At 48.2% G+C, this 24095-nt stretch overlaps 1 long non-coding RNA gene across 1 annotated transcript; it reads left to right on the forward strand.

The window, feature by feature from the left end:
• Window positions 1–247: 247 nt before the first annotated feature.
• LOC143935315 (uncharacterized) lies at window positions 248–6770 on the forward strand. The gene is made up of 2 exons (XR_013263488.1): window positions 248–899; window positions 4333–6770. It is a non-coding gene; the product is annotated as an uncharacterized LOC143935315 (long non-coding RNA).
• Window positions 6771–24095: the final 17325 nt, after the last annotated feature.

Below are 24095 nucleotides of genomic sequence, written 5' to 3' on the forward strand. Positions count from 1 at the left end.
CCAACAAGAAGTGGCAGTTCTGCCTCCGGTACAATGGCAAAAAAAAAAAAAGCAAAAATCCTATCTTCATCTTGAATTGGAATATGATTACTTCTTTACTGACGTAAATGGGAAGTTTGTGTGTTGTGCAAAACTCTTCTGTTGCTTTAGCTAAGAAAGGAAATGTTGAGACACTTCAGAACACTACACAGTAGTAGCAGGGAGCCCCACCTCTGCCTTTCCTGTTTTGCCTGTTTTGACAAGGATAGGGATGCTAATCCTGTCCAAGGCCAGAATGTCAGAAATCTTTAAGGTGGATAATGCTAAAGTCTCCCCTTGATTTCTCAGCAGAAGTACAAAGGCAAAGAGGGAAGTTCCTGGATATCAAGAAGAGGCTGCTGGTTCTTTATGTGCAGTATTTTATGCTGTATCCGGCGAAGCTAAAAGTCTTTGCTAATGGTTCTACACATTTCTTTGATAATCCTTCCTCTGCTGTGAACTGGCTTGATAGGGAGGAGCGGAATCTGGAACGGCACCCGCCGTAAGGAAGATGAGCCCTATTTACCCCTCATGAGTGCTGCTATTTACAAAAGGGCTATATGGCAGAGCTGACTTGAACTGTGCTGTTTTTTCTCCACTCTGCTAGCCAATGCTAGCCTATTTTGTACTTTCAGTATGCCCCCAGGGCTACATTGGTACCCAATGACAATGTCCTGAATGGACTTAATTTCTCTTTGCTCAGTTGACTTCCTCACTATAAGTATTGCACAGCTCTCTGGAGGGCTGAGGCCTCACAACATGAGTAACGTTTTTTTTATGCCGGAGGGGTGTGTGCTCTGTTATCCCTCCATTCTTTCCACTATGGTGAGATGTCGGATGACCCTGGTAGATGCCTATTAATCCCTTGTTGGAATGTGCAGGTATGAGTGATAAAATTAAACGTAAAGCAATTTCCAATATTTTTCTAGAGTAAAACTGCACTTGATATTTCTTCAGGAGACACATTTACAGTCGGGATCTGTCCACCTGCTGCGCTCACGCAAATTTCCTACACAGTTTTACTACACATGCTCCCCTTATTTGAGGTGAGTGTACTGGTGTCTAAAACCACCTCCTTTTCTTGCTTGGAGCAGCGGATTGACAGAGATGGTAGATATGTTTTTTCTCTTATGTAAACTTCAAGGCTTTGGTATTGCTGTGGCTATGTCCCTCCGCCTTTACTCCTCAGACCCCCTTAAGAAATTAGCTCAATTCATGGCATTACACCCTAATACTCCTGTTTTGGCCATGGGTGATTTTAATTAATGTACTTAACCCTCAGCTGGATAGATTTTCTACTGTTCCACGGGACTGCTAACAGGACTACTTTTGCCTCCCTGCTTTCTGAACTGGGGGATGTCTGGCGGGAACACCATGCTGATGTTAGGTGTTATTCATGCCATTCTGCCTCCCATGGTGGATTGTCCAGAATAGACCTGGGACTGGGTAATGCTGCCTTTGTTCCCCCATGTGGTTGATTCTGCATATGAGCCTCGCCTCCTATCGGGCCACTCTCCCTTCCGGGTGCATCTAGCTATTGTGAATTCCACTACTCATCCTCTTTGGCGAGTCAATACTTTCTGGTTGATGTTCTTTCCACAATCTTATGTTATCCTCAAAGCATTGTCGGGAAATTATTCAGCTAAACAAGAATTCTGCTAGTACTGCAATTGTATGGCATTCTCTTAAGGCATTTCTGAGGGATCTCATTGTTCAAGAAATTGCTAGTGTTAAATCGAAATATAGAGAAGGGGAGGATACTGTTCGTGCTGAACTACAGTGGAGGGAGGAGGCATTAGTGACTGACCCATAACCACTTATTCGCTCTGACTGGGCTGACGCTCAATCAGCCCTCAAAAATTCCACTCGCCCGCTCGCTTTTTGAGAGTGTATTTTGAGGGCTGGTGAGAAGGGCTGCCTGGGATTGGGGGGGGGGGGTTGGGGCGAGCACCGCCAATCGCAGAGGGGAAGAGAGGAGAGCCGCTGGCTGGATGATCAGAGCAGGGAAAATCACTGCTTTCATTTCAATAGCTGTGTGTTCCCCTGCCGTGCGCCGTCACATAAGCCCCTCCTCTTTTTCCGGAACTATGATAGACAGATCACCCATCCAATCCTAGGACTGGTGACATGTATCAAAGTTCCCCGGACAAGAGGAGGGGCTTATGTGATGGCGCGCGGCGGAGGAACAACACACAGCAATTAAAATGAAAGCTGTGATGTTCCCTACTCTGATCATCCAGCTGGCGGCTCTCCTCTCTCCCCCTCCACAGGTAGGCTGCATGGTGGGCACAAGCTCCATGGAACACAGGCTGCATGGTGGGCACAAACTGCATGGGACACAGGCTGCAGGGCGGGCACAAACTTCATGGGATACAAGCTGAATGGGGCACAGGCTGCATGGTGGGCACAAACTGCATGGGACACAGGCTGCATGATGGGCACAGGCTGCATTGGAAACAGGCTGCATTGTGGGCACAGGATGCATGGTAGGCACAGGCTGCATTGGACACAGGTTGTATTGGTGGGCACAGGCTGCATTGGCGGACAGAGGCTGCATGCTGGGCACAGGCTGCATGGGAAACAGGCTGCATTGTGGGCACAAGATGCATGGTGGGCACAGGCTGCATTGGACACGGGTTGCATTGGTGGGCACAGTGTGCATTGACGGACAGGGATAAATTTGTTAATATTTTTATAACTTTGCTCTGCATAAAACATTTTCATGTCATTTCATGAGATAATTTATGAGGGCAGGTTTAGAGGGCGGGGCAGGGTAGGGGTTTGGCAGAGCAACTGGTGGCGAGTAACCCTTGAGGCCTGGCTAATAGCTCAGGACTTGAAATTTTGAGCCCTGATAGTGTTGTTTTATCAGCAGCTGAGAAAAAACTATATTTTCTTCAGCAAAATTATTTTGAGGAGGGTGAGAATACTGGCCATCTGTTGGCAATGGTAGCTAGAGCACAGCAGGAGGATTCCTCCATAGCTGCAATTCAATCCCTGAATGGAGAGACTTGTACAGTTAAATCTGATATTTTGGATGTATTTCAGCATTTCTATACTGACTTGTATGTCACCAGAGCTCATTTTATACCTCTTAACTTAGATGTTTTTCTGCAGTCTTGCTCTTTCCCCCAGATTTCTACTAAGGATAGCCATTAAGTTGCCCCCTGGAGGGCATCCTGCCTCGTTGGAGATGTGCCTCCTCCTCCTTTCTCCTATCAGGCACCCACGTGGAATCAGTGACCTCATCATCCCCTCCCACTTCATCACTGAAGCAAACCTAGCAGTATGTTGCAGCTGGTGCATCCCCTCTCTCTGGGCTCACGCTACTGCCTTCCTTTAGCTAGGTATCATCATCAGAGCTGGAGCATGTACCCAACACTGTGCTCAAACAGTTGGGGGACTCCTCAGGAGGACATGGTGGGTCTAGGGAAGGAGTGACTGATGCCATTGAGATGAGGGAAGAGGCCGCGTTGGCAGCTGCTTTGCCAGTACCCTGAGCCTGAGTGAGATAGGATGAGGAGGATGAGGAGGGCTTGGTGATCCACTCTACCAAGTCCTCGGCATGTTGCGGCTCAACACGTCCAGCTGCCGAAAAACAAGGACAAGCGTGTCCCATGGCCACATGCTGATGAGAATGCACCGCATCCACGACCAGCACTTGGAATAGCTTTTGGTGCACACTGAGCAGATGACACAGTACACCGACTGTAATTACTGCAGCTGCCTGCCTGTGCTTTAGGATCTGAAGAACACCAGCAATTGGGGTAGCTTTAGGTGCACACTGTGCAGATGACCTAATACACCAACTGTAATTACTAGAGCTGCCTGCGGTATAGGATCAGCAGAACACCAGAAATCGGGGTAGCTTTAGGTGCACACTGTACACCAGCTGTAATTACTGGAGCTGCCTAGCTGCCTGCAGTATAGGATCAGCAGAACACCAACATTTGGGGTAGCTTTAGGTGCACACTGAGCAGATGACACAGTACACAGACTGTAATTACTGCAGCTGCCTGCCTGTGATATAGGATCTGAAGAACACCAGCAATTGGGGTAGCTTCAGGTGTAAACTGTGCAGGGGTCACAATACACCGACTATAACTGCTGCAGCTGCCTGTGGTATAGGACGAGAACAACACGTACAATTGGGGTAGCTTCAGTTGTACACTGTGCAGGTGGAACAATACACTGACTGTTGGAAAATATAGTATCTATTTGGGACTTTATATGAGGTAGAGACCATTTAGGTCATATAGCTCCATCCCTGTCTATTGAGACTGTACCCTAGTGAGTTGTGTCCCTCCTTGGCAGGTTTTTGTGTTCGGGTCTCCTGTTCTATACACGCCCCCTCAGTTCCCGTGCCGGACATCTACCGGTGGTTTTCCGTTTATCCAGCGTTTAAAGCCATGCCTTGTACACACAGCAGACCAGTCTGTGAGTATTATCATGGGATTAGCCTCTCCCCTTAAAGTTGTTTATCATCTTTTTCACTACATGTCAATATTTGTAATAATATGTATCTCATTCCAGATGTCATCACATGCTTGCTCCTGATGAGTGGTTCCACCAAACCACGAAACGCGTCGAGCTAATTGAAGCTGTGTTTGCACTTATATGAGTTATTCAAAGCTATGCCTGGATTTATATATTGTATATATTATTTTTTATATATTTAATTTTGATATAAGATGGAGACACCATATCTAGAGCCCCTTTCTTGGAGCTATATGGCGGATCAGCGGGTTAATAGAATTTCCATTTTTGTAAATACTGTTTGACATGTAAATGATTGATGTGTACGTGTATATGTATGAATTTAGGGGCTATGCTACCACTATTAAAAACTGTTTGTACTGTACCAATCATGTTTACTGTATACCAACAATTAGAATTGCATTATTAAGATTGATAGTAGGTCCTCCCTGGGATGATGTACCATATATATATGCCTTGGCATTCTCAGACTCTTCCCAGAGGTTACAGTACCACTACCACTTATCTAGGCAATTTTATGGAACATGGTCTCAATGGATACTTTCTCTAAAAATTCTACTATTGATAGTTGGTTGCCCCTGGAGACTACATGCTTCATACAAAGTCCCAACCTTTCCCTTGTCCCCCTTTCCCTTATGACAGTCTCAATAGACAGGGATGGAGCTATATGACCTAAATGGTCTCTACCTCATATAAAGTCCCAAATAGATACTATATTTTCCAATTGATTCAGGGATGGAAGCATGCAGCCCTACTATATTATCTATCACCTACACATTTGTCATACTAAATTGCAGTGTTAATTGTGTTTATTCTTAATGTTCTCTTTATTGGTTTTTATTTCCGCCTCGTGTTTCTCCGCTAACATGTAGTTTAAATATGATTTCAATCTGGGGTAGATTGGCTGGCCCTTTTCTCACAGACGCTATGGTTAAATATGATGACTGTGTTGTTTGAGGCTGGTCGCACTGGACTGGTGACCCTTCCGGGTTTTGCTCCTGCCTGGGAACTGCGACGCACACTGCTGGTAATATTACCCCACCCCCCCCCCCTATTCAGGCTGGGGCGGATGGGTGCCGTGCACTGTGCGTCGACGTCACGCAGACCCGCTCGTGTGTTCTAGTTAGAGCACTGGTGCATAGGCTGTCTGTATCCATCTGCGTGCTGTGAGGAGGTAAGCGCCAAACACAAAGCATTGTTTGTTGCCTGGGTGATGGCGCACCCCTCCTCTTCCTGCACGTTGCGTGACGTTGGGGGCGTGGTATGGTTGTACCTGCATATATAGCCCTGTCTTTGTCTGCCTTTCGCCCTGGTCCCAGCCCTGTACACACATTGCACTTTGCGCTCTATGGAATTGAAGCCGTTCACTCCCCATTTAAGGTATTACCAGTAGGGCTGTTTCTACTACTTAATTCACTTCCTTGGATATTCTTTTATGCTATAATATTATTCTCTTTTATGTTCTTACTCTAGAGGCTTGGCCACTAGCCATAATATACCTGTATGTCTAATATTTTATTTATTTTATTATTTTTTATCTTTTGTCACTACTGTGAGACATAGTCTACTGGGGTATTTTGTATTATTTTTCTCATCTTATTCACGAATTAGATAATTTTTTCTCATTTGATAATTAGACACTGGTTTCACATATTCTCAATTTTTCTACACAGTACTGTACCCTAGTGAGTTATGTCCCTCCTTGGCAGGTTTTTGTGTTCGGGTCTCCTGTTCTATACACGCCCCCTCAGTTCCCGTGCCGGACATCTACCGGTGGTTTTCCGTTTATCCAGCGTTTAAAGCCATGCCTTGTACACACAGCAGACCAGTCTGTGAGTATTATCATGGGATTAGCCTCTCCCCTTAAAGTTGTTTATCATCTTTTTCACTACATGTCAATATTTGTAATAATATGTATCTCATTCCAGATGTCATCACATGCTTGCTCCTGATGAGTGGTTCCACCAAACCACGAAACGCGTCGAGCTAATTGAAGCTGTGTTTGCACTTATATGAGTTATTCAAAGCTATGCCTGGATTTATATATTGTATATATTATTTTTTTATATTTAATTTTGATATAAGATGGAGACACCATATCTAGAGCCCCTTTCTTGGAGCTATATGGCGGATCAGCGGGTTAATAGAATTTCCATTTTTGTAAATACTGTTTGACATGTAAATGATTGATGTGTACGTGTATATGTATGAATTTAGGGGCTATGCTACCACTATTAAAAACTGTTTGTACTGTACCAATCATGTTTACTGTATACCAACAATTAGAATTGCATTATTAAGATTGATAGTAGGTCCTCCCTGGGATGATGTACCATATATATATGCCTTGGCATTCTCAGACTCTTCCCAGAGGTTACAGTACCACTACCACTTATCTAGGCAATTTTATGGAACATGGTCTCAATGGATACTTTCTCTAAAAATTCTACTATTGATAGTTGGTTGCCCCTGGAGACTACATGCTTCATACAAAGTCCCAACCTTTCCCTTGTCCCCCTTTCCCTTATGACAGTCTCAATACACTGACTGTAACTGCTGCAGCTGCCTGTGGTATAGGACCAGAACAACACAAGCAATTGGGGTAGCTTCAGGTGTTCACTGTGTAGGTGGCACAATACACCATCTGTAACTGCTGCAGCTGCCTTGGTATAGGACCAGAACAACACGTATAATTGGGGTAGCTTCAGGTGTACACTGTGCAGGTGGCACAATACACCATCTGTAACTGCTGCAGCTGCCTGTGGTATAGGACCAGAACAACACCAGCAATTGGGGTAGCTTCAGGTAAACACTGTGCAGGGGTCACAATACACTGACTATAACTGCTGCAGCTGCCTGTGGTATAGGACCAGAACAACACCAGCAATTGGGGTAGCTTCAGGTGTACACTGTGCAGGGGGCACAATACACCGACTGTAACTGCTGCAGCTGTCTGTGGTATAGGACCAGAACAACACCAGCAATTGGGGTAGCTTCAGGTGTACACTGTGCAAGGGGCACAATACACTGACTGTAATTGCAATAGCTTCAGAGGAAATAAACACACTGTCTCTCCGTCTATCTCTATGAGCCGCAACACACTACGCAAGGCTGCCGCGCAGGCGGCCTTATATAGTGTGGGGCGTGTACTAAACCCCCTGAACCCTAATTGGCCACAGGCATTCTGCCTGTGGCCAATTATGGCTCTCTTCGCTGACGGCGCTGTGATTGGCCAAGCATGCGGGTCATAGTGCATGCTTCAACCAGCAATGTACTGCAATGGCGCAGTGCATTATGGGCCATGAGCGCCACTCGAATTTTCCGCAAAAAGGCCTATAATGTTCTGGTTTCGCCGAACGGGCGAGCCGTCGGTGTTCGAGTCAAACATGGGTTCGACTCGAACACTCAGCTCATCCCTAATGGAGAGATAGGATGTTTTCTTTTACAGGTGCGGGGCGGCTGTCTGAAGAAACACCTGAAGACTTTGGGGTAACGGAGGTATTATCCTCTCGGGGGTAATGTTTTGGCTCTCCTGGAATTTCTCTCTAAAGTTCAGCGATGATAGTTAGGAATTTTTGTGTACCGTATATACTCGAGTATAGGCCGACCCGAATATAAGCCGAGGCCCCCAATTTACCCCCAAAAAAACTGGCAAACTTATTGACTCGTGTATAAGCCGAGGGTGAGACATGCCTGTCCATCCCTGTGTGTGTGTCCGTCCATCCCTGTGTGTGTGTCCGTCCATCCCTGTGTGTCCGTCCATCCCTGTGTGTCCGTCCATCCCTGTGTGTCCGTCCATCCATCCCTGTGTGTGTGTGTGTCCATCCATCCATCCATCCCTGTGTGTGTGTGTGTCCATCCATCCATCCATCCCTGTGTGTGTGTGTCTCCATCCATCCATCCCTGTGTGTGTCTCCATCCATCCACCCATCCCTGTGTGTGTCTCCATCCATCCACCCATCCCTGTGTGTGTGTGTATCCATCCGTGTGTGTGTGTGTGTGTGTGTGTGTGTGTGTGTGTGTGTGTGTGTGTGTGTCCAGCCTACCTTTGTCCCGAGCCTCCGTCCCGTGCCTTGCCTCCTTGCCTCCGTTCCGTCCCGTGCCGTGCCTTGCCGTCGTGTCGTGCCTTGCCTTGCCTCCGTCCCGTCCCGTGCCGTGCCGTGCCGTGCCTTGCCTTGCCTTGCCTTGCCTCCGTCCCGTGCCCTCTTCGTCGGCGCCTCGGCGGCCATTGTAAAATTCAAAAGCCGCGCCTCCTCCTTCGCCTGTGATAGGCGGAACACTGAATTTCCCAGCAGCCTGTGTTCCGCCTATCACTGACATCGTATCATCCTCGTCCGTAGTACGAGGATGATACGATGTCCGTGATAGGCGGAACACAGGCTGCTGGGAAATTCAGTGTTCCGCCTATCACAGGCGAAGGCGGAGCCGGAGGCGCGGCTTTTGAATTGTAGAATGGCCGCTGTCTGTCTGCTCGACACGCTGATCGAGCGGGCAGACAGCGATGACTCGAGTATAAGCCGAGGGGGGCACTTTCAGCCTCAAAAAAGAGGCTGAAAATCTCGGCTTATACTCGAGTATATACGGTAATTGTTTGAAACTTTTGTTGTACAAATATGCACCTACACTTCCTCAGAGTATGAGATGCCTTATTGCTAGGAGGTAGGGTTGTGCTGTTCCTGGTGCGTGGATTCATTTTCCACAACTGGGGACAGTTGTGATTTCAGGGGGGGTTGTATGTAGCACCCACCACTTTAGGCGGGTGCTATTAGTTTAGAAGTTAGGTTAAATTGCCAGTGTCTTACTGTATTTTGTACAGGCCTGGAGGTTTTTTGGGTTAGGGTAGAGTTATAGGTTACAGGGGGGTGTGACCACCTGTTCATCACCCTGGGAAAACACTCCCTTGCTCTCCAGAGGAATCTTCTGGAAAGGAGGCGAGTCAGGCTCTGAAGGACAGGCAGTGTGTATGGGTCCTTGTCCAATCGTTAATTTGCTTGGTCAGGGGCGGGGTCCATACATATACACTGGGGTCACATGTTCCCTGGGGAGTTGGAGATGGGAAGAGTACTAATCCATACAGGCAGAAAGATGTGACATTAAGGCCCAGGGCTGGAAGGCCTGGGGGTGCCTTTACCCCAGTGCTGGAAAGCCATGGATCTTCGCCGGAAGGCGATGGAGGATCGGGGACTCTACAGCTGGAAGGTTTTCATCAAGCAAGAAGTAGCTGCAAACCGACCGGAGTGAACCAGGGTTGGTCTGGACCTTTCCTGAACTATCCTAGAAAAGGGCAGGAGGAGAAGGCAGATGAGGCCTGGGACTGCTAGCGTTTTCGAGGTACCACATGTCTTTCAGAGGGGCATGCGTGTCAGCTCATTAAAGGAGAGGGCCTTTTCACTCACACATCTCAATCCAGAGGCAAGTCGTATTCTCAGGGCCGTCTTTAAGGTAGGGCAAAAGGGGCAGCTGCCCAGGGCCCTGTCATTGTTGTGAGGCCCAAAGTAGCTGCCTCATACTTGCCAACTATCCCAGTTTACATTCCCTTGTCCCTTGAAGTTTTAGTCCTGTGCCGCTACTAATGCTGCCCAGCTATGCCCTATTGTTGTGTACAGATGACTCACCTGCAGACCTGTGTTTACATGTAAATACTGGCATTCATATGTAAATATCAGTCACATGCATATGTAAATAGCTGAGGCTAAGAGCATTGATATGTAAATAGTGGCAGCATTCATAGGTATATCATGCCCCCCTGGAGTGAGGAGAAGATGTGCTGTAACCTATAGCAACCAATGAGCAGTATTACTGTACAGTAATCTCTAGCAGCCAATCAACAAGCAGAAATGTGCTGTAACCTCTAGCAACTAATCAGTGAGCCTTAAGGAGTGCTGTAACCTCTAGCAACCAGTCAGTAAGCAGTAATGATATACTGTAACCTCTGGCAACCAATTACAATCGCTGCTTGATCTGATACAGTAAACTGATTTTAAGTCTAGCTGCTATTTATTGTATGTCTCAGAGAAGGTGGAGAGCGAAATTGCATGGGGGGGGGGGGGGGGGCCTAAGAAAATTTTTGCCCAGGGTCCAATCAATATTAAAGACGGCTCTGCGTATTCTGTGCATCACTGAGGTGATAGTACCTGCCGGAATCTGGAATAAAGCTGAAGTTTTGAACTGTTCTAAATATGTCTGTGCTTTATTACAGTGGGGGTGGAAGAAGTGGGGGTTAAACTAGCTGTACTGTATGAACTATTAGCAACTACCAAGGGAGTGGTGCACTTCATCAGCAATATACATCAAACTGAGCATGTGTAGAGTGCCTCTGAGGCTCTCTTGTATCAGCAGATGGATTGTGGACAGTAACATCCCTTTCACACCAGGGAGTTTTGCAGGCGCTATAGCGTTAGAAATAGCGCCTGCAATCTGCCCTAAAAAAGCGGCACCATTGTCTGTAGTGTGAAAGCCTGTGGGCTTTTACACTACAGCGGTGCGCTGGCAGGACGTCAGGAAAAAGTCCTGCCAGCAGCTTCTTTGGAGCGGTGAAGGAGCGGTGTGTTTACCGCTCCTCCACCGCTGCTCCCCATTGAAATCAATACCGGCGGTTTTAACCCATTCTCGGCCACTAGCGGGGGTAAAAGCGCCCCGCTAGTGGCTGAAATGCGACGCAAATCCGGCGGTAAAACGCTGCTAATAATAGCGGCGTTTTACCGCCCGCGCTATGGGCGGTGTGATGTGAAAGGGGTCTAAAAGGGGAAGATCAGAGAAGACCGGATTAAACAGACTTTTTACACTAGGCAGAGGATTAACCCTTAGGTTCCACAGTGAGTATAACTAGCATGCTTTAGTGCATATACAGAATGATGGGTTTAGTAACACTTTTGTGTGCCAGTACTATTTAATCCAGCCTCCTAGTGTCATCTGTTACTCCTGCAAACCCATTTGTTTAATCTACTTGCACACAAATCCAGTACCACCATCACTGGGCTTTTCTTTATTGGACAAATTAATTGTTAAAGTGGGAGTTTCGCCATTTTTTTTTTTTTTTAAATCAGCGCTACAAATACTGCAGCTGCTGACTTTTAAAATAAGGACACTTACCCGCCCAGCGCGCCCGCGATGTCAGCACCCAAAGCCAATCTCTCGATCGGCTCTCGGGTGCTGCCGCCGCCATCTTGGGTATTGGATTCAGGAAGTGGAGCCTTGCGGCTTCACATCCCGGTTTCCTACTGCGCATGCACGAGTCGCGCTGCGCAATAAGGATGGTCCCCGCTGTCTCTACGGGGGACCCGCAGGAAGTGGCGTAAATATCCGCAGATTCTGCGGATATCTATGCCGGAAGTGGGTGCAAATACCTGTACTATACAGGTATCTGCACCCCCCCTCCCCCCCCGAAAGGTGCCAATTGTGGCGCTGGAGGGGGGGAGGGTTCCAATGAGTGGAAGCTCCACTTTAGGGTGGAGCTCCGCTTTAATTATTTCCCTAACTGGGATGGATGGCCTCACTGCAGAAAAAAAGCAGAGCGGTGTCAACTTCCTAGATTAAGCCGCTTTTTGGAGATTAGAATGCATTGGTTTTGGAACTTTCTGGCAGCTTTAAAAATTCAGTGCCTTGTGAAAGTATTCCGCCCCCTTGAATTTTTCAACCTTTTGCCACATTTCAGGCTTCAAACATAAAGATATAAAATGTTAATTTTTTGTGAAGAATCACCAACAAGTGGGACACAATTGTGAAGTGGAACAAAATCTATTGGATATTTTAAACTTTTTTAGCAAATAAAAAACTGAAAAGTGGTGTGTGCAAAATTATTCGGCCCCTTTACTTTCAGTGCAGCAAACTCACTCCAGAAGTTCAGCGAGGATCTCTGAATGATCCAATGTTGTCCTAAATGACTGATGATGATAAATAGAACCCACCTGTGTGTAATCAAGTCTCTGTATAAATGCACCTGCTCTGTGATAGTCTCAGGGTTCTGTTGAAAGCGCAGAGAGCATCATGAAGACCAAGGAACACACCAGGCAGGTCCGTAATACTGTTGTGGAGAAGTTTAAAGCTGGATTTGGATACAAAAAGATTTCCCAAGCTTTAAACATCCCAAGGAGCACTGTGCAAGCGATCATTTTGAAATGGAAGGAGTATCAGACCACTGCAAATCTACCAAGACCTGGCCGTCCCTCTAAACTTTCAGCTCAGACAAGGAGAAGACTGATCAGAGATGCAGCCAAGAGGCCCATGATCACTCTGGATGAACTGCAGAGAACTACAGCTGAGGTGGGAGAGTCTGTCCATAGGACAACAATCAGTTGTACACTGCACAAATCTGGCCTTTATGGAAGAGTGGCAAGAAGAAAACCATTTCTCAAAGATATCCATAAAAAGTCTTGTCTAAAGTTTGCCACAAGGCACCTGGGAGACACACCAAACATGTGGAAGAAGGTGCTCTGGTCAGATGAAACAAAAATAGAACTTTTTGCCCACAATGCAAAACTATATGTTTGGCGTAAAAGCAACATAGCTCATCACCCTCAACACACCATCCCCACTGTCAAACATGGTGGTGGCAGCATCATGGTTTGGGCTTGCTTTTCTTCAGCAGGGACAGGGAAGATGGTTAAAATTGAGGGGAAGATGGATGCAGCCAAATACAGGCCCATTCTGGATGAAAACCTGTTGGAGTCTGCAAAAGACCTGAAACTGGGACGGAGATTTATCTTCCAAGACAATGATCCCAAACATACAGCAAAATCTACAAAGGAATGGTTCACAAATAAACGTATCCAGGTGTTAGAATGGCCAAGTCAAAGTCCAGACCTGAATCCAATAGAGAATCTGTGGAAAGAGCTGAAAACTGCTGTTCACAAACGCTCTCCATCCAACCTCACTGAGCTTGAGCTGTTTTGCAAGGAAGAGTGGGCAAGAATTTCAGTCTCTCGATGTGCCAATTGCATGCTCCCTCAAGACTTGTGACATCTGTAGCTTTGTGCTGTGTGATAAAACTGCACATTTTAGAGTAGCCTTTTATTGTGGACAGCCTAAGGCACACCTGTGCAATAATCATACTGTCTAATCGCCATCTTGATATGCCACACCTGTGAGGTGGATTGATTATCTCGTCAAAGGAGAAGTGCTCACTAACACAGATTTAGACAGATTTGTGAACAATATTATAGAGAAATAGGTCTTTTGTGTACATAGAAAAAGCCACAGATCTTTGAGTTCAGCTCATGATAAATAGGGGCAAACACAAAAGTGTTGCATTTATAATTTTTTTCTGTGTATTTATCTTTTACTAGTAATGGCGGCAATTAGCGACTTATAGTGGGATTGCAATATTGCGGAGGACAAATCAGACACTAACTGACACTTTTGACACTTTGTGGGAACCAGTGACACTAATACAGTGATCAGTGCTAAAAATACGCACTGTCACTATACCAATGACACTGACTGGGAAGGGCTTTACATCAGGGGCAGTCAAAGGGCTAAATATGTGCCTAACAAGTGTTTTATTACTGTGTGGGAGTTACTTTTACTAATGGAAGGCTTAGATCTTTGCCTTCTTTGCAGGAACACAGGATCAATGTCTTCCATGCTGGCAGAATGGCGATCTGCTTTGTTTACATAGGCTTGCATACACTTGGTTAGGCACACAGTTAACTCCTTGATTGCCCTCCTGATCACTCCTGCCACCCAGTGTTTTTTGTTACAGTGTAGAGTATTGTCACTGATTACTATATTAGTGTCACTAGCGACCTCATTGTCAGTTTTCTTCCCAGCCAGTGTCAGGTAGCGCCAGATTGCCCACCTCACTATCACAGTTCCACTATAAGTCACTGATCAACACCATTACTAGAATAATGTCTGTACGGATCAGTATCCTGATCACAATCAGAACTATACTAATATCCCCAATATTATAGTGTCCCCAAAAACGCAGTTTGTTTTTTACTAAAGACATGCAAAATGCATTTTGGCATAAAATTATGAAGAAACTTGATTTTATTGGAAATGTTTTATAACCAAAAGTAGAAAATATATTTTTCCAAACTTTTTGGTATTTTTTCAATTATATAATAAATAGAAAAACTCAGTTGTGATCAAATACCTCCAAAAGAAAGCTCTATTTGTTTGAAAAAATATATATACATTTCATTTGGGTATAGTCTTGCATGATCAAGCAATTTCCAGTTAAAATAGCACAGGGCTGGATAGTAACAGAATGGTCTGATCATGTAGGGGATAAAACCTTAAATAACCCATAAATTGCTTTAAAACAGACCTGACACAATGCCTAGTACAATAAAAGTCACTGAGCTGTCATCAAGCATAGATAAAAGCTTCTGAAGGTACACGCAGAAAGGCTTTATGTGACAGTCACTTTAAATTGCTTTCTGCTGGAAGCTTCCTTTTTCTTGCTTAAAATTGCATACTAGGTCCAAGGCAGTCATCTAAGTGAAAATTTGCATGAAGCTTGTGAGACAATGGCAGCCTTGGGTTTTAGCTCATTGCCAGATTCCTTTTTTCCGATCCAATCTAGCGACATCACAGGTCCTCTTCAACCTCTTCTTTCTCTGGTGGTTGGTGGATCCTAGGTGCTACCATGCATTCTCTTGGAGTCTAGGTTGTTGGGTTCAGTCCCTTGATGCCCTGGGATAACATGATGAGGACTGCTGGATCGGTGAGTGGTAAGCCTGTTGGGGACAGTGCTGGAGAGTGGAGCGGAAGGGGAGTACTGCAGCCTGAGTTGTCTTTTTATTTTTAAGATCTCCTGGGGACAGAATTTTTTGGTTTAACCAAAACTGTAGTTAGATTTTAAGTTCTCTGTATGATTAGTTGACTTGAGTGCTAGGGGATTCTGGCACTATTAATTTACTGTGGATTGCCCCACTTGCATGCATGTTTCCTTTGATGGGTATAAACTAATTTCAGTAGCTAACACTTTCTGGTGGTGTGGGAACACAAGACTAGCTTAACAGCATTACAAATCGTTCAGGTGGTAAGACCTGTTTATCTGCCACCTTGAGAAAGGGGTCAGCTCAGGCGCCAAAATATCTGTGGAGGATACCTTTCACACTATTTTTGTAATGGATTGTGCAGTGACCTCCTAAAAATTGAGGTTTCTGTTTCTATTTATTTACTTTTTACATTTTTTTCTGAGAATAAGTGATAAAGGGTACTAATGTATCCCATACTCATTGCACTGCAGGAAGCAACATATCTAGAGATCCCCTCATTCTAAACAGGCTTCCAAATTCCTATAAATACCTCCTCTCACGAACCCCCACATTTTTTTGGGGCAAAGGCACTTGTTCCTCCAGTTTGGGTCAAGACCTTGCAGAGTGTGTTGGGGATAGTTTGGTCCCCTTTACTTGCAAGGCATCTTCCAGTGTATGGCATGTTGCATGGTATACTTTAGCAAGGGTGGGCCTCCCTTTCCTGGACACCCAGGTTGCATGCCTGGAGAAAGGACAGGTAGGAGTTTTAGGGAGAACTACATGCCATTTTATATGTGTACTGACCTGTAAAAGAAGGGGGAAAAAAACAGTGCGTTCCCCTAAAATTCTTACCAGGCCTTTATCCAGGCATGTAGCCTGGGTGGTTAGGAAAGGGATGGGTGGTAAGCATGAACCTAAACTACACCAGACTACATGCTACTCAATAATGGTGGGCATTATCCTGAATGTTCTCGGCTGCAGCTGAGAACACCTTAACGGTAGGATGAGCCACAGGTTGGCAGTGTGATCCCAGTGGTCACTCTGCCTTATTCAAACACTGTGCATGTGCAGTGCATTCTCTCTGGGAAGAGGGGTCAGCTGCTAATGAGTTTTTTTGGACAGGCTGCACATATAGAGGAGGAGAGTGACAACTATTTGAAAAGTGGAGGAGTGGTATGTAATGTGCTGAGGATACTGGAATGCATTGGGGATTTTTGCAAGGTCATTAAAGGTAAACTAATCCTTAAAGCCTTTCTTCACTTATTTTGTTTTTGTTTTATATATAGTGTGTATATGTGTATATATATATATATATATATATATATATATATATATATATATATACACACACACATACATACACACCAACAGGAATATCATCTTACCAAATGGGAAAAAGTTTGTCCCTAATAAATTTGACAACTGCCATATGCAATAAATAGTATACCTCATGACCAGAGAGGACCGGAGCGAGAATGCATCCAGGAGGAATGTAGAGGAGGGCCGGGCATGACAGTGTGCCAAGTGACACACTAGGGGGTGGGGTTTAAAGAAAATGTAGGCAGAACGAAGGAGGGGGAGTGGCCATTTAAAAAGGGGTCGGAGCCACGAACGGGCAGTCGGGAAAAGCGAACGCACGAGGAGGCAGTTTTTTCACTGCTCCTTGTACACCTTAGCAAGATGGCGGACGCAACAGACTTGATGGCTCAACTGAGAGCGGCAGCGGCATCCCGGGGGCCCGAATGGATCCAGCGGCAGGTCGCGGCAGTGCTGGCGGAAGCGGGAGGATGGCAGGCCGAGGACGGACGGGCAGGAGAGGACGGCACGGCAGGATATCGAGGCCACCAGCAAGGTACTCTCCAGGGGCTGTGGCGGGGCCTTCCTGGGGGGCCAGGAGTCCAAGGGGGGATCAGTCAGTGCCACCAGCGAAGCGGAGCCTGTCAGCGTTCCTGGCGGGGCCTGGGCGGACTGCACGCCGCGGCCCCGTGACGGGGGTGGGGCCACGGGCCTACATGGCGCCGCTTCCCCGGGGGAGAGGAGGAGAAGATCCCCGGCCAGATCATCCCCGGTGGCTCTGCACGAGTCAGGGGGAAGGAGAAGACACGCTTCCGGGAGCCCTGGGGGGATGGGGACTTGTGGGTGGGGCAGGAGGACAGGGACCCTGCACTGGTGTCGCCCCCAGCAGCTCTGCACGAGCTGAGGGGGAGGGGGGGTCAGTCTGCATATGGCACTGCAAGGAGGAGGAAGGAGCCGGGACACTTGGCAGCTGGAACAGTCACCCCTGCAGCTCTGCACGAGCCGAAGGGGGTCGGTGGCGGGATGCCACGCAGCGCGGCGAAGAGGGGGAGGCCAGCGGCGTCCAGGCGGGCCGCGTCAAACACCCCGGCGGTTTCGCACGAGCCGAGGGGGGGGGACACCAGGGGGGCATCAGCAACAGCCTCTGGGGGTCATGCTAGTGTGTCTCTGGACGGTGCTGTGGGTGGGCGGACGCCACCAGGAGACAGTGGACGGGACTTCCGTGACAGGAGTGGTGCCAGGTCCGGCCCACCTGCGTGCTCAGAGGGAGGACAGCAACGTCGCTTGGCCGGCACTGCGACGCCGGAGGATCGGGCCAGGGCGCGGAGGTGCCCGGTGTCCAGGAGCCCCTCTCCTGAGGGGTTGCCACTTCTCGAGTACCAAGATGGAGGGAATCAGTCTGAGGGCGAATTGTCGGATGACGTGGAGGAGTCGGGAGGTCAGCTCAGCGGCTGTTGGAGCGGCGCCCAGTCAGCCCGGTAAGTCCCATGAGAATGTTGATTTTGCCGATGTGTTGCGGGGTTTATTGGGTGGGGCTGCTATAAGGGGGGGGAGACGGTGCCTCCCGCTACGCTGTTGGCAGGTCCTGTCCAACCGCGGGTGGAGAGTGGGGCTACGGTCCCGGGTTCCGGGGGTCAGTTGCAGGCATTGCTGGATGGTCTGCGGGTTTTGGTAGGCCAGTTCGAGGGTGGCCAGGTGAACGCGTCGGTGGATGCCCCTGGGGGCGGTGCCACGGCGAGAGTGGTGCCGGTCGTCGGGGGAGAGCAGGGTCCCTCGGATGCGGGGACGCCGCCGGTCCAGAAGGCGGTGGAGGCCACGGAGAAGGTGAGTGCGGCGGTGTCAGGGACCACGGAGCCAGCTGGGAGAGCCAACATTGTGAGGATCGTGAATGCGGCGCACTGCGAGGTGTATGTGTGCTTCGAGGGACCGTTAGGAGTCCACTTAAAGCAGGAGGTCCGGGACAAAATTTGGAAAGGGGAATATGTGGAGATTTTCTCCCTGTTACCTCTTGAGAAGTTTAACCTGGACAGGGTGAAACCGGATGATACGAAGAAGGAGGACGAAGAAAAACGGCATTACAGCCTGATTCCGCGTACATTTGCAAATTGGCTACAAGCCTTTGCTATCTTTGCAAGTGTCGTCGGTGAGAAGAACCCCGAACACTGTTCGGCGTTATTTTGTTACATGGACACCATTGGGGAGGCGTATCGGGTTTATGGGGGCTCGGCATGGCTGCGCTATGACGAGCAGTTTCGCCAGCACAGGGCGGTACGCCCGGCCCTGCGTTGGGACCATAAGGATATTAGCCTCTGGATGCGGCTAATGGCGTCGGCTCGGGCCCCGCCTCAGTCCTTTCAAGGGGGGGCCAGGGGTAGCAACTCCTCGGGACTGCCGGCCGGAAAAAAGTGGGGAGTGTGCTGGCAGTTCAACGAGGGCTCTTGCAAGTTCGGCTGTGGCTGCAGATTTAAGCACGAGTGTTCGGGATGCGGGGGTGCGCATACCCTCGCCAAGTGCTTCAAGAAAGGAAAGCGTCCCGGAGAGCCTGCGTACAAGAGGGACGACTCCGGTGATGCGGGAAAGGATGCTGCCTTTTCTAAATAGGTACCCGGATAGAGCGACGGCGAGGTTGATCAACGCTGGATTTTAGGACGGTTTTAGGATCCCGTGTACATTGACTGTGATTCCCCTGATTGCGAATAATTTGAAGTCGGCTATGCAACACCCGGCTGTGGTCTCTGGAAAATTGGCGAAGGAGGTGTCATTGGGGAGAATGGCTGGGCCATTCGCTCAGGTTCCTCTCGACTATTTAGTGGTGTCCCCACTGGGGGTGGTTCCCAAAAAGGAGCCAAATAAGTTTAGATTGATACACCACTTGTCGTTCCCGAAAGGGGGTTCGGTGAACGATTTCATCGACCCCGAGGCCTGCGCGGTTTCTTATACCTCGTTCGATGCGGCGGTCTGATGGGTTCGCCGTTATGGCCAGGGGGCGCTAATGGCTAAGGCCGATGTGGAGTCAGCGTTTCGGCTATTACCGGTGCACCCCGACAGTTTTCATTTGCTGGGTTGTTGTTGGCAGGGATGCTATTACATGGATAGGTGTTTGCCCATGGGCTGTTCGGTTTCTTGTGCTGTGTTCGAAGCATTTAGTTCCTTTTTAGAGTGGGTAGTACGGGACGTGGCTGGATTGGATTCCGTCATCCATTACTTGGATGATTTTCTCTGCGTGGGCCCTCCTTTGTCCAATGTGTGTGCGATTTTATTGTCCACGTTGCAACACATTGCGGCAAAGTTTTGTGTGCCTTTGGCTGCCGACAAAACAGAGGGCCCGCGGACGGAGCTGAGTTTCCTGGGCATTGTGATTGACTCCGTGGCCATGGAGTGCAGGTTGCCGGAAGGGAAGCTCAGGGATTTGCAGGCGGAGATTAGGGCAGTTCATGGTTGTAGGAAGGTTCAGTTACGTGCATTGCAGTCCCTGCTGGGAAAGTTGAACTTCGCTTGCCGTATCATTCCCATGGGGAGGGTTTTCTGTCGGCAGCTGTCAGCCGCTACAGCAGGGGTAAGGGCGCCTACGCACTTTATCCGGCTGAGTGGGGAACATAGGGAGGACCTCCGGATTTGGGGTCTGTTCCTTTCCGACGGCAGGTCGGTGTGGATGTCGGGCCCGGTGAGCAACTTTGATATAGAGTTGGTTACGGACACGGCGGGATCTACAGGATACGGAGCGTTTTTTCGAGGCAGTTGGAGTGCTGTGCCGTGGCCTCAATCGTGGGTTGAAGCCGGTTTCTTAGGGAATTTGGTACTGTTGGAACTTTTTCCGGTGGTGCTGGCTTTGGAATTGTGGGGGCAGGCTTGCCGGAACCTGAAACTGCGTTGAATTGCGACAACATGGGTGTAGTGCAGGTTATCAATAGCATGTCGGCGTCTTCGCCACCTGTCATATGCTTGATGCGACAGTTGGTGTTGCGCTGCTTGCAATTGAATGTCTTTCTCTATGCTGTACATATTCCCCGGAGTGGACAACACCCTAGCTGATTCTTTGTCTCGCTTCCAGTGGGACAAGTTCAGGGCCCTGGCGCCGGAGGTGGACAAGGAAGGAGTGCCGTGCCCGGATTGGATCTGGAAATTGGCGTTGCAGGCGCCGCGAGGTGGATACAATGGTCAGTGAATATGTCCACGTGGTCGGCGTACCAGAAGGTATGGCAGGAGTGGTTGGAGTTAATTTTGGAGTCGGAGGGCAGCGGGGGCGAGACAGATTTTCGGCTGCTGGTTTTGTACTTTGTTTCCAGGAATATGGAGGTGGGGAAGTCCGCTTCGTCGATAGACAAGAAGATGGTTTAATTTGCGGGGTATGTCGGATTGGACTAAGGACTTTTGGGTTAGGCAAGCCAATAAAGGGGTACAGGAAGGGGCACAGGAGGCAAGATAAGAGGCGGCCTATTACGTTTGCGAATTTGTTGACGCTGGGGGAACAACTGGAGTCGGTGTGTTCCTCTCTCTATGAGGTTGGTTTGTTTTTGGCTGCTTTTTCGTTGGCCTTTTTTGGGGCGTTTCGCATTAGCGAATTGGTGAGCCCTTCTTGGCGGATGGTGGGCGGATTATGTAGCCAGGATGTTGAAGTGTTAGAAGATAGGGTGTCGGTGCAGCTGCGGAGGTCGAAAACTGATCAAACGGGAGTGGGAGTGCAGATAGGGTTGTACGCCATTCAGGGGTGTGCGGTATGCCCTGTTCGGGCTGTGGGGAATTTTGCAAGGGTGAGACCCAGGGGGGAGGGTCCTTTCTTGATACATGAGGATGGGTCACACCTGTCGAAGTTCCAGTTTGTGGCAGTACTACGGAAATGTTTGGGGAAGATGGGCATGGAAAGTTCCGCGTACGCTTTACACTCCTTCCGCATTGGGGCGGGCCACTGAGGCCGCCAGGCGCGGGTTGGATGAGGCGGCGGTGCGCAGGTTGGGTAGATGGGAATCTAAGTGATTCCGCTCTTACATTCGACCTCAGTTGGTTTGTGAATAATTTAAAAAAATAAATAATTTTTACTGTTACCGGGGGTTTGGTGTGTTAGTACTGGTTAAGATGCTGTTGGTTCGCTGACAGTTGGGTTGTGTTTGTCTTTTCAGATGGAGGGCCTACTCGCCTCATCTGGATCCTGGGGCACTCATATGTTTGTTGGGGTGCCCGGAGAGGGGACGCAAGACCAAGTGGGAGACAGTTGGGTATCTCCAGGAGGGAGGAGGTGATTCGGTGGCTGGGTAGACCGGGTATGTTGTGGGGCGGGGTGGTCCCGGAAGTGGAGAGGTATGCGAGGATGGACAGGCCACCAGATGTATTGGTGATCTATGCAGGGGGCAATGACTTGGGAGTGCGGACTGTCAGGGATCTGATAGCGGACATAAAGTCTGATCTAGTGTACCTGCACGCGGCCTTCCCGGATACATTGATACTATGGTCAGACATGGTGCTGCGGACTACTTGGCGCATGGCCCGGTCGGTGTATAGACTGAATAAGGCACGGATTAGGGTAAATAAAGTGATTGGGCGTTTTCTGGCCCGGGATGGGGGTTTGGTAATTCGCCATAGAGAGTTGGAGACCAATGTGGGTCTCTATTTACGAAAGGATGGGGTCCACCTCACTGACGTGGGTATCGACCTTTTGGTCTCTGGGGCTTCAGGAGGGTATTAGGGTGGCCCTGTGGGTGTGGAGGTGCCATCAAGGGTGAGGTTTCACCCTTTCAGGCTGTGGCGGTATTTATTGTTGGTCAGTGATGGTAGCATTAAAAGAGGTGGTTAAGTAGGTGGGGGGCTCATCGGAAGATGGCCCCTCCGGTGTGTACATTAAAAGTTTTGATGTTAATGGTGTTGTTGCACTGCGGGAAAGGTGGTTGTCTCCGACCGGTACAGCTGGAGGCCGGTAAGGTTGTGGTAAAGGTCCCGCAGTGCCCCCTGGTGTGTATACAGATATGTATACTTGGAAAAAGTAGCTCCGTCACTGACCAACAAAAATTGGGTAAAACATGTTGTTTCTCATATGTGGTTTCCACATGTTGTGGAAAATGTTTATGATATTAAAATGTAATTTTGGAGTTTTATTTTGTTTGGTTTAATAAAGGCTGTTGTGGCCATTTTACTCCAAAAAAGAATGGTGTGGTCTCTTAATAAAAAGGGGTAAAAGGTTGGGAGTAAAAGGGTCGGTTACAACAGAGTGGGTCTTATCTGGGCTACACTAGTCAAGAGAGGACCGGAGCGAGAATGCATCCAGGAGGAATGTAGAGGAGGGCCGGGCATGACAGTGTGTCGAGTGACACACTAGGGGGTGGGGTTTAAAGAAAATGTAGGTGGAACGAAGGAGGGGGAGCGGCCATTTAAAAAGGGGGCGGATCCACGAACGGGCAGTCGGGAAGAGAGAACGCACGGGGAGGCAGTTTTCCCACCCACCCTCCCTAGTTGGTTGTGGTTTAGTTTTGAATGTTTTAATGGTTTGCTTGTCATTTCAGGTTGGAATATTGTGGGTCGTCACGACAGCTGGTGGGTTGGCGGTATTTATTGTTGGTCAGTGATGGTAGCATTAAAAGAGGTGGTTAAGTAGGTGGGGGGCTCATCGGGAGATGGCCCCTCCGGTGTGTACATCAAAAGTTTTGATGTTAATGGTGTTGTTGCACTGCGGGAAAGGTGGTTGTCTCCGAGCGGTACAGCTGGAGGCCGGTAAGGTTGTGGTAAAGGTCCCGCAGTGCCCCCTGGTGTGTATACAGATATGTATACTTGGAAAAAGTAGCTCCGTCACTGACCAACAAAAATTGGGTAAAACATGTTGTTTCTCATATGTGGTTTCCACATGTTGTGGAAAATGTTTATGATATTAAAATGTAATTTTGGAGTTTTATTTTGTTTGGTTTAATAAAGGCTGTTGTGGCCATTTTACTCCAAAAAAGAATGGTGTGGTCTCTTAATAAAAAGGGGTAAAAGGTTGGGAGTAAAAGGGTCGGTTACAACAGAGTGGGTCTTATCTGGGCTACACTAGTCATGTGAATGCGGCTCTTTTTATGTAGGAAAGACTATTAGGGAGTTTTGGAAACTGATCTGTGATCACACCTATGCTAATTTGGGGATCTCTATTCGCCCATAGGGAGACATGCTGACCTTGACCAGATTGCCCGATAAAGGTCCAATTTCTTGCGCTTGAACATATTTCTCAGGACCCATTTATAACTGTTTTATGGGGGAGAAACTATGTCGCTGGATAGTTGTAATTTATTTTTAATTTTTTCCATCAGGCTTCTCCTCAGTCCTATTTCTGGGAGTTGCTATCCCACTTTATTTCTTTTGTCAGCCCCATTGGAGTGTTTTTTGTTTTGAAGTTTGTTAGGGTTTTCGGCTATTTTCTTTTTTTGTCTTTGGTTCTCTCACTTTTTTTGCCTTGGAGTCCCTGGCTTGATTTTTGATGTTCATGTTTCCTTCCGCCTCGTGGGTGGAGTTGGTGTCCCATCTTGCCTCTGCTTTTGTGGAGGCGTCATACATGCGCGGCTCATGTGACACGGTTACATGGCATGTTATACACAGTCGTGTCAGAACATCGGTGCCATC

This window comes from Lithobates pipiens, unplaced genomic scaffold, assembly GCF_037356315.1.
Source record: "Lithobates pipiens isolate NorthernLeopardFrog02 unplaced genomic scaffold, aLitPip1_a1.2 Scaffold_10, whole genome shotgun sequence".
In the NCBI taxonomy this organism is placed as follows: domain Eukaryota; kingdom Metazoa; phylum Chordata; class Amphibia; order Anura; family Ranidae; genus Lithobates; species Lithobates pipiens.